Source organism: Salvelinus sp. IW2-2015, unplaced genomic scaffold (genome assembly GCF_002910315.2).
Source record: "Salvelinus sp. IW2-2015 unplaced genomic scaffold, ASM291031v2 Un_scaffold1429, whole genome shotgun sequence".
NCBI classification, from domain to species: Eukaryota; Metazoa; Chordata; class Actinopteri; order Salmoniformes; family Salmonidae; genus Salvelinus; species Salvelinus sp. IW2-2015.
Genome location: NW_019942903.1, coordinates 10,437 through 25,065, shown reverse-complemented (window position 1 = coordinate 25,065; position 14,629 = coordinate 10,437). Strand labels below are relative to the sequence as shown.

Sequence of the window (14,629 nt, the reverse complement as noted above, 5' to 3'; positions counted from 1 at the left end):
TTGACAGCTTTGGGATAATTCATATTTAGTAGCAATAGCCAGACAAGCTCAATCAAAGTACGATAAAGTATTTTTAATGATTGTCAAATAGTTAGTTTTGAAAGAGTCTGTTCGTTGTGACCGAATGTGAGGAAACTTCCTGTCGTTGTAACCGTGTTGAGGAAAGCTTCCTGTCGTTGTAACCGTTGGAAGGAAACTTCCTGTCGTCTGTATAGCGTAAGTGAGGAAACTTTTCCTGTCGTTGTAACCGGTGAGAAACTCCTGTCGTTTGGTAAGCCGTAGTGGGGCAACTTCCTGTCGTTGTAACCGTAGTGAGGAACTTCCTGTTGTTGTACTCCTGATAGTGAGAAACTTCCTGTCCGCTTGTAACGCGTGTGAGGAAACCTTCCTGTCGTTGTAACCGTGTGGGAAACTTCCTGTCGTTGTAACGTAGTGAGGCAAACTTCCTGTCGTTGTATACCGTAGTGAGGAAAACTTCCTGTCGTTGTAACCGTGTGAGAGAGGAACTTCCTGTTCGTTGTTACACCGTGAGTGGGTGAAACTTGCCTGTCGTTGTAAACGTAAGTGAGGAAACTTCCTGTCGTTGTAACCGGTAAAAAGTTGGGGAAGGAAACTTCCTGTCGTTGTACCGTCGGTGAGGAAACTTCCCTGTCGTTGTAACCGTCGTGAGGGAACTTGTCCTGTCGTTGTCACCGTGTGAGGAAACTTCCTGTACATTGTATAGCCCGTGTGAGGGAAACTTCTGTCGTTGTAAACCGTGTGAGGAAACTTCCTGTCGTTGGTAACCGTAGTGCGGAAAGCTTTCCTGTCGTTTTAACCTAGTGAGTGAAACTTTCCTGTGTCTGTAATCCGTGTGAGGTATAACTCTCTCTGCGTGTTACCGTAGATGCGGAAAACTTCCTGTCCGTTTATGTAAACCGTGTGAGGAAACTTCCTGTCGTTGTAACCGTCGTGGAGGAAAACTTCGTGTCGTTGTATACGTAGTGAGGAAACTCCTGTCGTTGGGTTTCTTCTTCTTATTTTAGCGTTGTGCCCCTCTCTGCCAAGTGTCTCACACACAGACGATTGGGTGGTGTCTTGGGTGGTGGTGTGTGTGGTGGTCCACGGCATGTAACTAGGAGGGAGAGACGTTGGGATCGCAGAGTCAGCCTCTTCTACTTTCAAGGGAATCCCCCATCGTCACAGCTTGGGCTTTATCATTCATGTCAATCAGAAGTCAACTTTCTATTCTCCCACACACATGTACAGGAATATGACTCTGTGAAATCAGACCTCTTCACGTGGGATAATATCACCTCAACGATGGCACCCATAGTTTCCTGCAACGTGCACTACTTTTGTACAAGCTCTCAAAGTCCTCGAGGCCAAATTTAGACGTTTATCCATGTTTTATCTACAATGCCAAACTCTTTGGCAAGTTTCTCGCAAAAAGGATTACAATTTACATAGTTTTATGGGTTAACCATTCTAATTCACTTCCGAATGGTTAAGGTTTGGGCAAAGGGTTTAAAATAAAAATACAATGCTGCCTACACACTGGGATTGAACAAGCTACATCTGATCCTCATGGAACTTACGAGCTATCTGCACTCCATCCAAACTCAGTCTACTTGCAATGGAACTACTGTTAGAATGCATTTTCCGTGATTTACCTTTTTTTACTTCTCTTGTCTCTCTTGTCTCCCCCCTCTCCCCTTACTCTCCCGCCTCTATCCCCCTCCCCTTACCTCTCCTTCCCTCCTCTCCCCCCCTGCTCTCCTCTGCTCCCCTTCCTCCCCTCGCCGCGCTCTCCTCTCTCCCCCTTCCCCTCTCCTTTCATCTCCTCTCCCCCCTCTATCCTCTCCCTCTCCCCTCTCGCATCTACTCCTTCTCCCTCTCAATCTCATCTGCCACCTCTCCCTCTCCTCCTGCTCACCAAATATTCCCTCTCCCTTCTCATCCTTCCCACATCCCTCCTCACCCCTCCCCACCTGCTATCTCCGGATCTCCCCAGTCTACATCCTCTCGCGCCTCCTCTTCCGCCCTACTAACACTCTCCCTCTCATCTCTTTCCGCCCTTTAAAATATCTCCATCTTCCGTATTCCTCCCTCTCTCCCTCCTATCCCTCTCCCTCCATCTCCTCTCCCTCTCCCCTCTCGCGCTTCTCCCCCTCTCTCCTCTCTCTCCTCCCCTCTATGCCTCTCACGCTCTCTCATAATCCCTCTCCCTCTTTCTCTCTCGCCTCTCCCCTCTATGCTCTCAGGACCCTGTGTGTGTGTGTAAAATGTAAAATAATATAATGTATATATAAGATGTACTGTAATTATATCAATGTACTGTATTTACAGGTTTATGATTTAAAGTGTTATCCATCGTGCCACTATATATATTAGGTGTGTGTGTGTGTGTGTGGTGTGTGTTATGTGTTTTCAATTGGGAAAAAAAGTTGGACATTTGGCTTACTCCAAGACAACATTCCTGGCAAACAATCGCCTTCAACAAGCACATCACAAAGAACCAGAGATACGGTGTGTGTGTGTGTGTGTGTGTGCGCAGAATGTTGTGTGTGTGCTGTGTGTGTGAATGCGTGTGTCGTGTGTGAATGATGTCGCGTGTGCGTGAACGTGTGTGTGAACGCGTGTGCGTGCGGCGTGTGTGGCGCGTGGTGTGTGTGTGGGTGTGTGTGTGCGTGTGGTGTGTGCGCGCGTGTGTGTGCGTGTGTGAGTGTGCGTGTGTGTGTGTGTGTGTGTGCGCGGTGTGCGGTGTTGTGCGGTGTGGTATGTGTGCGTGTGTGTGTGTGGGTGTGTGTGTGTGTGCGCCGTGTGTGTGTGTGTGTCGCGTGAGTGTGGAAGAGATGTGTGTGCGTGCGTGTGTGCGTGTGTGTGTGTGTGTGTGTGTGTGTGTGTGTGTGTGTGGTGGTGTGTGTGTGTGGGTGTCTGTGTGTGTGTGTGTGTGTGTGTGTGTGTGTGTGTGTGTGTGTGTGTGTGCGCGTGCGTGCGTGTGATAATCTATCTTGTGTAATAATTCATAAACCAACAAGCAGAGATTAGACTATAAAAAAAAAATGACGTAAACTTAGTCTCATATTAAATTACTACACAACCTCGTCCAACCAGCCCGAAGGGCCTGCCTTCATCCTTCATCATCCTCATCATCACCACACTTAAAACAATAAGAAACACTGAAACAATTCAAGACAGGCTCAATAACAACAAGTCAGACGGAGAGAGACGGGGAGCATCTGAAAAACAACCGTTTAAAGCTACAATCCTTAGTTTTAAACTTCCATTTTGGACTTATAAATTAACAATCTATAGTTTAAGTTCAACTGTTGTCAGAACCCCAAATATATAAGCTTGTTTTACTCCGATGTTTTGTAAACAAAGTAAATGTAAATAAAACACTGTATGGCTTCAAAACATTGTTAAAAYTAGAATTCTGTCATCCTGTATGGCCTGAAAACATGAAACATGTAAAACTAACTTAATATCAATGCTCTCGCTTTTGAATTTGAGAGTGGTTACATTTCTCCAGTCCATCTCTCAACTTTGTACCTTATTAAAAACAGGACGCTGAAACAATTTGGCCCCTCAGATCATCCAGAACATTTTGATTTGATTTGATTTGAGAACTTTTACAGTATTGAAAGCATCCTGACCAGTTGTATCACCGCCTGGTGTAACGGCCAGCGACCGGAAGGCCCAGGGTGTCACTGGGGGCGTTTTCCCATCCAGGATGTACACACCAGGCGGTGCCTGAAAAAAAAAGCCTGAAAAAATTGCCRAAGACTCCAGCAGCCCAAGACATTAAAATAACAATAAAAATGTATTTKTTACATGCTTCGTAAACAACAGGWGTAAACACGAGGAATAAATACACAATGAGTAACTATAACTTGGCTATATACACAGGGTACCAATACTGAGTCAATGATAACTTGGCTATATACACAGGGTACCAGTACAGAGTCAATGTACGAGGTAATTGAGGTAGATATGTACATATAGATAGGGATAAAGTAACTAGGCAACATGATAGATAATAAACACTAGCAGCTGTATGTGATGAGTCAAAAAGGTTAGTGCAAAACGGGTCAATGCAGATAGTCCGGGTAACTATTGGTTAACTATTTAACTAACTATTTAACTAACTATTTAGCAGTCTTATGGATTGGAGGTAGAAGCTGTTCAGGGTCCTGTTGGTTCCAGACTTGGTGCTTCGGTACCACTTGCTGTGCGGTAGCAGAGAGAACAATCTATGACTTGGGTGGCTGGAGTCTTTGACAATTTTTATGGCCTTCCTCTGACACCGCCTGGTATGAAGGTCCTGGATGGCAGGGAGCTCGGCACCAGTTATGTCGTACACACAACCCTCTGTGGCGCCTTGTGGTCAGATGCCAAGCAGTTGCCATACCAAGCGATGATGCAGCCAGTCAAGATGCTCTCGATGGTGCAGCTGTAGAATTTTTTGAGGATCTGAGGGCCCATGCCGAATCTTTTCAGCCTGAGGGGGAAGAGGCATTGTYGTGCCTTCTTCATGACTGTGTTGGTGTGTGTGGATAATTCCTGTGTGATTTGGACACGATGAACTTGAAGTTTTCCCCCCGCTCACTACAGCCTCGTTGATGTGGATGGGGGTGTGCTCGGCCATCCGTTTCCTGTAGTCCACGATCAGCTCTTTTGTCTTGCTGACATTGAAAGAGAGGTTGTTGTCATGGCACCACACTGCCAGGTCATTGACCGTCTCCCTATAGGCTGTCTCATCATTGTCGGTGATCAGGCCTACCACCGTCGTGTCGTCAACAACCTTAATGACGGTGTTGGAGTCGTGGATGAACAGGGAGGACAGGAAGTGACTAGGCTGGATAGATAATAAACAGAGTAGCAGCAGAGAGAGAGAGAGAGTGGGTGTGTGTGTGTGTGTGTGTGTGTGTGTGTGTGTGTGTGTGTGTGTGTGTGTGTGTGTGTGTGTGTGTGTGTGTGTGGTGTGTGTGGTGTGTGTGTGGTGTGTGTGGTGGTGTGTGTGTGTGGTGTGTGTGTGTGTGTGTGTGTGTGTGTGTGTGTGTGTGTGTGTGTGTGTGTGTGGTGTGTGTGTGTGGTGGTGTGTGTGTGGTGCATAGAACCAGTGCAAGAGAGTCAGTGCAACAAAATGTCAGTGAAAAACACTTTTTCAGTTGGTCAGCGCTCTGAGTACGCGTCCTGGTAATCCGTCTGGCCTGGCGACCTTGGGAATGTTAACCTGTTTAAAGTTCTTACACACCGGCTACGGAGAGCGTGATGCCACAGCCGTCCAGAACAGCTGGTGCTCTCACGCATGGTTCAGTATTGCTTGCCTCGAAGCGAGCATGGAGGCATTTAGCTCGTCTGGTAGGCTCGTGTCCCTGGGCAGCTCTCGGCAGGGTTTACCTTTGTAGTTTGGTGATCATTTGCAAGCCCGTCACATCTGACGAGCGTTAGAGACGGTTAGTAGGATTCGATCTTAGTCCTGTTTGATGGTTCGTCGAGGGTCGAAGCAAGATTTGTTATGAGTGTCTGGATTAGTGTCCCGCTTCTTGAAAGCGGCATCTCTAGCCTTTAGGTCAGTGTGGATATTGACCTGTAATCCAGGGCTTCTGGTTAGGATATGTACGTATGGTCGAATCCAGGCTGTAATCAACAACCGGCCGTGATTGGGAGACCATAGGGAGCCACACAATTGGCCCAGCGTCATCCGGGTTTGGCCGGTGTATTACTGGTGTGTTATTGGTAGGCCGTCATTGTAAATAAGAATTTGTTCTTAATAACTCTTGAGAATTACAGGGGTAATATTTTCGCAATTAGCATAATTTGCTTACAGATTGTAACTGGCTCTCTTATTCAATTATTCTCTACTATGTGCTATAATATTCATATCCATTGGGAAAGAAAACAATCCAGTTTCTAAAACCGTTTCCAATTTTGTCTTCTGAGTTGATACCGAAGTCATTCAACAGCACTTTCATGACCAAGAAACATAAAATCAAGATGTGTATATGCTGGCTTCAAAGCTCTGCCTATATTATGTGTCGTGCCCCCCTAATGACCAGAAACACACCTCATTCGCGTCCTCTGGTTGTCAAGAGGACGTAGAGGAGAAATTCTTTGTTTATCTGGTGACTTGACGTGATAAATAGGACCCATTTCTTTGGCGTGACCGTACAACTTCCGGATATCTGATGTTCGATTTTGAGCGTGGCGTTGGTGTACTGTTTTGCTGGCGTTATGTATGGCAAACTATCTCCGTGTCGAATTTGTTTGTATACCATTGTGACCATTCATCGTAATGTATGTTTTTTTAATATAGTTTAATCAGATTATTTGAATTTTTCGGAGTTTTTCGGTGTACCGGTTTCGATTGTTATTTACGTTTGAAGAAATTCGTGCACTTCGATCGTACTGTGCTAAATGGAGTGGGTCAAGGAATGAATTCGTGAACGGAACAACGACTCATCTTGACAAAGGACACTTTTGATCAACATTTGATGAAAATGATCAGCCTCATAGTAAGGGAACCCCCAAATTCCTTTAACGATTTATAATCATATCTGTTGTGCATTGTGAACTGGACGTGGGCGCCTAGCGAATCTGCTGGTAAAAATATCGTGTCCTCCGCTAACGTGGTTAGCTAATAGATTTACATATTCTGTTTCCTGTAAAACATTTAAAAATCTGAAATGGTGGTTATTGCACAAGAGCCTGTATCTTTCATCTGGTGTCTTGGACTTTGTGATTTAATTGATATTTAGATGCTAACAAGTTACTTGGTGACGCTATGCTTAGCTGTGCTAATCAGTGGGGGTGAGTTGGGGTGCTGTACCGATCAGGGTTGGTGACTCGTGAAGAAGTTGCTTCTAACTGATTGCCAAGTAAATAAACTTAAAACAACAACTTTTTGTTTTTTAAATGTATGAAGCCGGTGACTGATGTGGTAAACACCTCAATGCCATCGGATGAATCCCGGATCATATTCCACTCATTGCTAGCGAAACAGTCCTGTAGCTTACCATCCGCTTCGTCAGACCACTTTCATATTTTGTGTGTTACTTGTACTTCCTGTTCGAGTTTTTTGCTTGTAAGCAGGAATCAGGAGGAAAGAGTTACAGTCAGATTTGCCAAATGGAGGGCGAGGGAGAACTTTGTATGTGTTGTAGTACTTGAGACCGAGAGTCTCCAGACACATATTGAGTGTCTCGGTGTTGTCTTGGCAGGATACGTTTTTACTCGGCCTTGACTGGTGGAGTAAAACACTCATAATTATCAGTTTCCTTCAGTCATAAAAGTGCTTCGCCARGCCACATACAGTATAGACACTCCTTTCTTGAAAATATATCACTTATTGAAACCTGGGATTCCTACATTACTCATAACATTACTCTCCTTTACTTTCATTGAAAAATATCCTCAAACTCTGTCCCAATTTCCTTGTCTTGCTAGTAGGGAAGAGTGTGGGAAATTATTGGAAAGTTGTGCGCTCACTATTAGTAAAAAGGAGAAGGGAAAATTGTAACAGTCTTTTTTTTTTTACACAATCGCAAAACACGTGAAATATTTTCACATGCGAGTTTCAGAGGAATATCATCTGCAGGCAACAAGAGCTCTCAATTGGTTGTCGCATGGAACAGCTCACAGAAGAATGACATCGGTACCCTGTAGGTAGGAAAGATGTTTTAAGTTATGATACAGTATCTACCAGTAAATGGGGCGGCAGGTAGCCTAGTGGTTAGAGCGTTGGGCTAGTAACCGAAAGGTTGCGAGATCGAATCACCAAGCTGACAAAGGTAAGAATCTGTCGTTCTGCCCCTGAACAAGGCAGTTAACCCACTGTTCCTAGGCTGTCATTGAAAATAAGAATTTGTTCTTAACTGACATGCCTCGTTAAATAAAGGTTAAAATAAAAAATGCTAACCACCCTCAACACACTAGCTTCCTGGGGATTGTTTCATTGTACAGTGTACTAACTACAGTGCCTTGCAAAAGTACTCACCCCCCTTGGCGTTTTTCCTATTTTGTGACATTACAACCTGGAATTTAAATGGTGGTGAAGTGAAATGAAAAAAAATACTTGTTTAAAAACAAAATACGGGGAAAGTGGTGCGGATAAGTGGTGCGTGCATCACACCCTTTGCTATGAAGCACCTAAATAAGATCTGGTGCAACCAATTACCTGTGTGCAATCTAAGTGTCACATGATCTGTCACATGATCTCAGTATATATACACCTGTTCGGAAAGGCCCCAGAGTCTGCAACACCACCAAGCAAGGGGTACCACCAAGCAAGCAGCACCATGAAGACCAAGGAGCTCTCCAAACAGGTCAGGGACAAAGTTGTGGAGAAGTACAGATCAGGGTTGGGTTCTAAAAAGATATCTGTAACTTTGAACATCCCACGGAGCACCATAAAATCCATTATTAAAAAATCRAAAGAATATGGCACCACAACAAACCTGCCAACAGAGGACCGCCCACCAAAACTCACAGACCAGGCAAGGAAGGCATTAATCAGAGAGGCAACAAAGAGACCAAAGATAACCCTGAAGGAGCTGCAAAGCTCCACAGCAAAGATTGGACCACTTTAAGCCGTACACTCCACAGAGCTGGGCTTAACGGAAGAGTGGCCAGAAAAAAAGCCATTGCGTAAAGAAAAAAAAGAGCAAACACGTTTGGTGTTTGCCAAAAGGCATGTAGGAGACTCCCCAAACATATGGAAGAAGGTACTCTGGTTAGATTAGACAATAATTTTGCTTTTTGGCCATCAAGGAAAATGCTATGTCTGGCGCAAACCCACCACCTTCCATCACCCCGAGGACACCATCCCCACAGTGAAGCATGGTGGTGGCAGGATCATGCTGTGGGTATGTTTTTCATCGGCAGGGACTGGGAAACTGGTCAGAATTGAAGGAATGATGGATGGTGCTAAATACAGGGAAATTCTTTAGGGAAACCTGTTTCAGTCTTCATGAGATTTGAGACTGGGACGAAGGTTCACCTTCCAGCAGGACAATGACTCTAAGCATACTGCTAAAGCAACACTCGAGTGGTTTAAGGGGAAACATTTAAATGTCTTGGAATGGCCTAGTCAAAGCCCAGACCTCAATCCAATTGAGAATCTGTGGTATGACTTAAAGATTGCGGTACACCAGCAGAACCCATCCAACTTGAAGGAGCTGGAGCAGTTTTGCCTTGAAGAATGGGCAAAAATCCCTGTGGCTAGATGTGCCAAGCTTATAGAGACATACCCCAAGAGACTTGCAGCTGTATTTGCTGAAAAAGGTGGCTCTACAAAGTATTGACTTTGGGGGGTGAATAGTTCTGCACTCTCACGTTTTCAGTTTTTTTGTAATATTTCTTGTTTGTGTCACAATAAAAAATATTTTTTGATTTCCAACAGTCTTAGGAGGACTGAGAGGGAAAGGACTTTGCAAGTGTAATATATATACAGCACCAGTCAAAAGTTAGGACACACCTACTCTTTCAAGGGTTTTTCTTTATTTTTACTGATTTCTACATTGTAGAATAATTGTGAAGACATCAAAACTATGAAATAACACATGTAGTAACCAAAAAAAGTGTTAAACAAATCAATATATTTGAGATTCTAAGATTCTTTTTTTGCCTTGATGACAGCTTGGCACACTCTCAACCAGCTTCATGAGGTAGTCACCTGGAATACATTTCAATTAACAGGTGTGCCTTGTTAAAAGTTCATTTGTAGTTAGCCCTATTTGGTAAAAGACCAAGTCCATAGTATGGCAAGAACAGCTCAAATAAGCAAAGAGAAATGACAGTCCATCATACCTTTAGGACATGAAGGTTAGTAAATCTGGAAAATTTCAATAGCTTTGAAAGTTTTTTCAAGTGCAGTCGCAAAAACCATCAAGCGCTATGATGAAACTGGATCTCATGAGGACTGCCACAGGAAAGGAAGACCCAGAGTTACCTCTGCTGCAGAGGATAAGTTCATTAGAGTTACCAGCCAAATTTCAGCCCAAATAAGTGCTTTACAGAGTTCAAGTAACAGACACATCTCAACATCAACTGTTCAGAGGAGACTACGTGAATCAGGCCTTCATGGTCGAATTGCTGCAAAGAAACCACTGCTAAAGGACACCAATAAGAAGAAGAGACTTGCTTGGGCCAAGAAACACGAGCAATGGACATTAGACCGGTGGAAATCTATCCTTTGGTCTGATGAATCCAAATTTGCGATTTTTGGTTCCAACCGCTGTGTCTTTGTGAGACGCTGTCACGGCCGTCAAAAGGAGGAGACCAAGGCGCTGCGTGGTATGCATACATTCTCTTTATTTTAAGAATGAACACTGAACAAAACGAACAAAACAACAAAACAAACCGTGAAACAAAGAGTGTTAACAGGCAACTACATATAGACAAGAGCCCACCAAACCAAAAGGGAAAATGGCAACCTAAATATGATCCCCAATCAGAGACAACGATAAACAGATGCCTCAGATTGGGAACCAATTCAGGCCACCATAAACCTACATTACCTAGACATACCAAAAAACCCTAGATATACAAAAAACCCTAGACAATACAAAAACAAGCATATCCACCCTCGTCATACCCTGACCTAACCAAAATAATAAAGAAAACATAGATAACTAAGGTCAGGGCGTGACAGACGCAGAGTAGGGGAACGGAGGATCTCCGCATTTGCGGTTCCTACCGTGAAGCATGGAGGAGGAGGAGTGATGGTGCTTTGCTGGTGACACTGTCTGTGATTTATTTTGAATTAAAGGCACACTTAACCAGCATGGGTACCACAGCATTCTGCAGTGATACACCACCCCATCTGGTTTGCGCTTAGTGGGACTAATATTTATTTTCCGACAGGACAATGACCCAACACACCTCCAGGTTGTGTAAGGGCTATTTTACCATGAAATAGAGTGATGGAGTGCTGCATCAGATGACCTGGCCTCCACAATCACCCGACCTCAAGCAAATTGAGATGGTTCGGGATGAGTCGGACCGCACAGTGAAGGAAAAGCAGCCAACAAGTGCTCAGCACTTGACTGTTGGAAAATAATTCCAGGTGAAGCTGGTTGAGAAAATGCCAAGACTGTGCAAAGCTGTCAGCAAGGCAAAGGGTGGATATTTGAAGAATCTCAAATATAAAATATTTTTTGATTTGTTTAAAACAGTTTCTGTAAAAAAAAAATAAAAAAAATAAAAAAAAAGGTTTCTGTACCAAATATTAAGTTCTGCTTTTCTGATGTATCAAATACTTATGTCATGCAATAAATTGCAAATTAATTACTTAAAAATCATACAATGTGATTTTCTGGATTTTTGTTTTAGATTCCGTCTCTTACAGTTGAAGTGTACCTATGATAAAAATTACAGACCTCTACATGCTTTGTAAGTAGGAAAACCTGCAAAATCGGCAGTGTATCAAATACTTGTTCTCCCCACTGTATATATCTATAAAGAATTTTATATAAAGAATTCAAACAGGAAATGGCATAACACAAATGTAAACAGCTGAAGCAAGCGCACACATTTATTTGATCGGTACGTTTTATTTTATCCATAAACCTTGTTTTTGTTCACATTTGTATCCATAAAAGGTCTAGTGTGTTTTTATGTTGTTTGTGTACATGATAAGACAGAGGGAGCTGCACAGGACTGGATGTGTTCAGAACATTAGGAGATGGTCTTGTATTTAGGATGGCCTTGTATTTAGGATGGCCTTGTATTTTGGATGGCCTTGTCTTTAGGATGGCCTTGTATTTAGGATGGCCTTGTATTTTGGATGGGCTTGTATTTAGGATGGCCTGTATTTTGGATGGCCTTGTATTTTTGGATGGCCTTGTATTTAGGGTGGCCTTGTATTTAGGATGGCGTTCTTTTTGGGATGGCCTTGTATTTAGGATGGCCTTGTATTTTGGATGGCCTTGTATTTTGGATGGCCTTGTATTTAGGGTGGCCTTGTATTTAGGATGGCGTTCTTTTTGGGATGGCCTTGTATTTAGGATGGCCTTGTATTTAGGATGGCCTTGTATTTAGGATGCCTTGTATTTAGTGGCCTTCTTTTTTGGGATGGCCTTTATTTAGGATGGCCTTGTATTTAGGATTGCCTTGTATTTTGGATGGCCTTGATTTTGGATGGCCTTGTATTTAGGATGGCGTTCTTTTTGGGATGGCCTTGTATTTAGGATGGCTTGTATTTGGATGGCCTTGTATTTAGGATGGGTTTTTTGGATGGCCTTGTTTTAGGATGGCCTTGTATTTGGTATGGCCTTGTATTTGGATGGCCTTGTATTTTGGAGGCTTGTATTTAGGGGCCTTGTATTTAGGATGGCCTTGTATTTTGGATGGCCTTGTATTTTGGAGGGCCTTGTATTTAGGATGGCCTTGTATTTAGGGTGCCTTGTATTTAGGATGGCCTTGTATTTTAGGATGGCCTTCTTTTTGGGATGGCCTTGTATTTAGGATGGCCTTGTATTTAGGTGGGCCTTCTTTTTGGATGGCTTGTATTTAGGATGGCCTTGTATTTAGGATGGCCTTGTTTTAGGATGGCCTTGTATTTTTGGATGGCCTTGTATTTTGGATGGCCTTGTATTTAGGATGGCCTTGTATTTAGGATGGCCTTGTTTAGGTGCCTTTTTGGGATGGCCTTGTATTTAGGATGCGCCTTGTATTTAGGATGGCGTTCTTTTTGGGATGGCTTGTATTTAGGATGGCCTTTGTATTTAGGATGGCCTTGTATTTTGGATGGCCTTGTATTTTGGATGGCATTGTATTTAGGATGGCCTTGTATTTAGGATGGCCTTGTATTTAGGATGGTCTTCTTTTGGGTGGCCTTGTATTTAGGATGGCCTTGTATTTAGGATGGCCTTGTATTTTGGATGGCCTTGTATTTAGGATGGCCTTGTATTTTGGATGGCCTTGTATTTTGGATGGCCTTGTATTTAGGATGGCTGTATTTTGGAGCCTTGTATTTGGATGGCCTTGTATTTTGGATGGCCTTGTATTTAGGATGGCCTGTATTTTAGGATGGCCTTGTATTTAGGATGGCCTTGTATTTTGGATGGCCTTGTTGTATTTATGGATGGCCTTGTATTTTGGATGGCCTTGTATTAGGATGGCCTTGTATTTAGGATGGCCTTGTCTTTAGGATGGCCTTGTCTTTAGGATGGCCTTGTATTTAGGATGGCCTTGTTTTAGGATGGCCTTGTATTTTGGATGGCCTTGTATTTTGGATGGCCTTGTATTTTGGATGGCCTTGTATTAGGATGCCTTGTATTTTGGGTGGCCTTGTATTTTGGATGGCCTTGTATTTTGGATGGCCTTGTATTTTATGAATGGCCTTGTATTGGATTGGCCTTGTATTTTGGATGGCCATGTATTTAGGATGGCCTTGTATTTTGGATGGCCTTGTATTTAGGTGCCTTGTATTTAGGATGGCCTGTATTTAGGATGGCCTTGTCTTTAGGATGGCCTTGTATTTTGGATGGCCTTGTATTTAGGATGGCCTTGTCTTTAGGATGGCCTTGTATTTAGGATGGCCTTGTATTTAGGATGGCCTTGTCTTTAGGATGGCCTTGTATTAGTATGGCCTTGTATTTGGATGGCCATGTATTTACGATGGCCATGTATTTACGATGGCCTTGTATTTAGGATGGCCTTGTATTTAGGATGGCCTTGTATTTTAGGATGGCTTGTATTTAGGATGGCCTTGTATTTAGATGGCCTTGTATTTTGGATGGCCTTGTATTTGGATGGCCTTGTATTTTGGATGGCCTTGTATTTAGGATGGCCTTGTATTTTGGATGTCCATGTATTTTGATGGCCATGTGATTTACAATGCCTTGTATTTTAGATGGCTTGTATTTAGGATGGCCTTGTATTTAGGATGGCCTGTCTTAGGATGGCTTGTATTTTGGATGGCCATGTATTTAGGATGGCCTTGTATTTTGGATGGCCTTGTATTTAGGATGGCCTTGTATTTTGGATGGCCTTGTATTTAGGATGGCCTTGCATTTAGGATGGCCTTTGTATTTAGGATGGCCTTGTATTTTGGATGGCCTTGTATTTAGGATGGCCTTGTATTTTGGATGGCCTTGTATTTTAGGATGGCCTTGTTTTGGTGGCCTTGTATTTAGGATGGCATTTGTATTTAGGATGGCCTTGTATTTAGGATGGCCTTGTATTTTAGATGGCCTTGTTGTGTGGTGAGCCCCATAGCATTATCCTCAAGACGCTTCATGTGGCGGCCTGCTTATAAATGTATAATTAGTTAATTGTGTAAAAGGGGAACTTGGATGACTTGTTAGGGATATTCACTTTATGCACTTATAGGACTCACACAGAGATGTTGAGCAACATTGATCTATAATAAAAATGTAAAAACGTTTTCAAATGTATGAAATGTACATTGGTCAGCGTGTTATTACCCTTCGTATTATTATCTGGATTTAAATTGAGAAATGTATATTTTTTGTAGTCTGGTTTGGTTGAAGTGTTGTGGCATTATGTAGGTTAACTAGAGAGAGCATGCTGTTCTAGTTTGGAGAGGGTAAATAAAACTTGGCACATCATTTGGGCCACACTATTAATAAGAATGTCATTTCGGTATCCCCCTCCCACCCCTCCTCCTCCCCCTGTAACC

The 14,629-nt window shown here is 43.1% G+C and overlaps 1 pseudogene; it reads right to left on the bottom strand.

Annotated features, from left to right (window-relative positions):
* The window catches only part of LOC112070808 (calcium uptake protein 3, mitochondrial-like), a 32,211-nt pseudogene extending 27,744 nt beyond the window's left edge, over window positions 1-4,467 (bottom strand).
* Window positions 4,468-14,629: the final 10,162 nt, after the last annotated feature.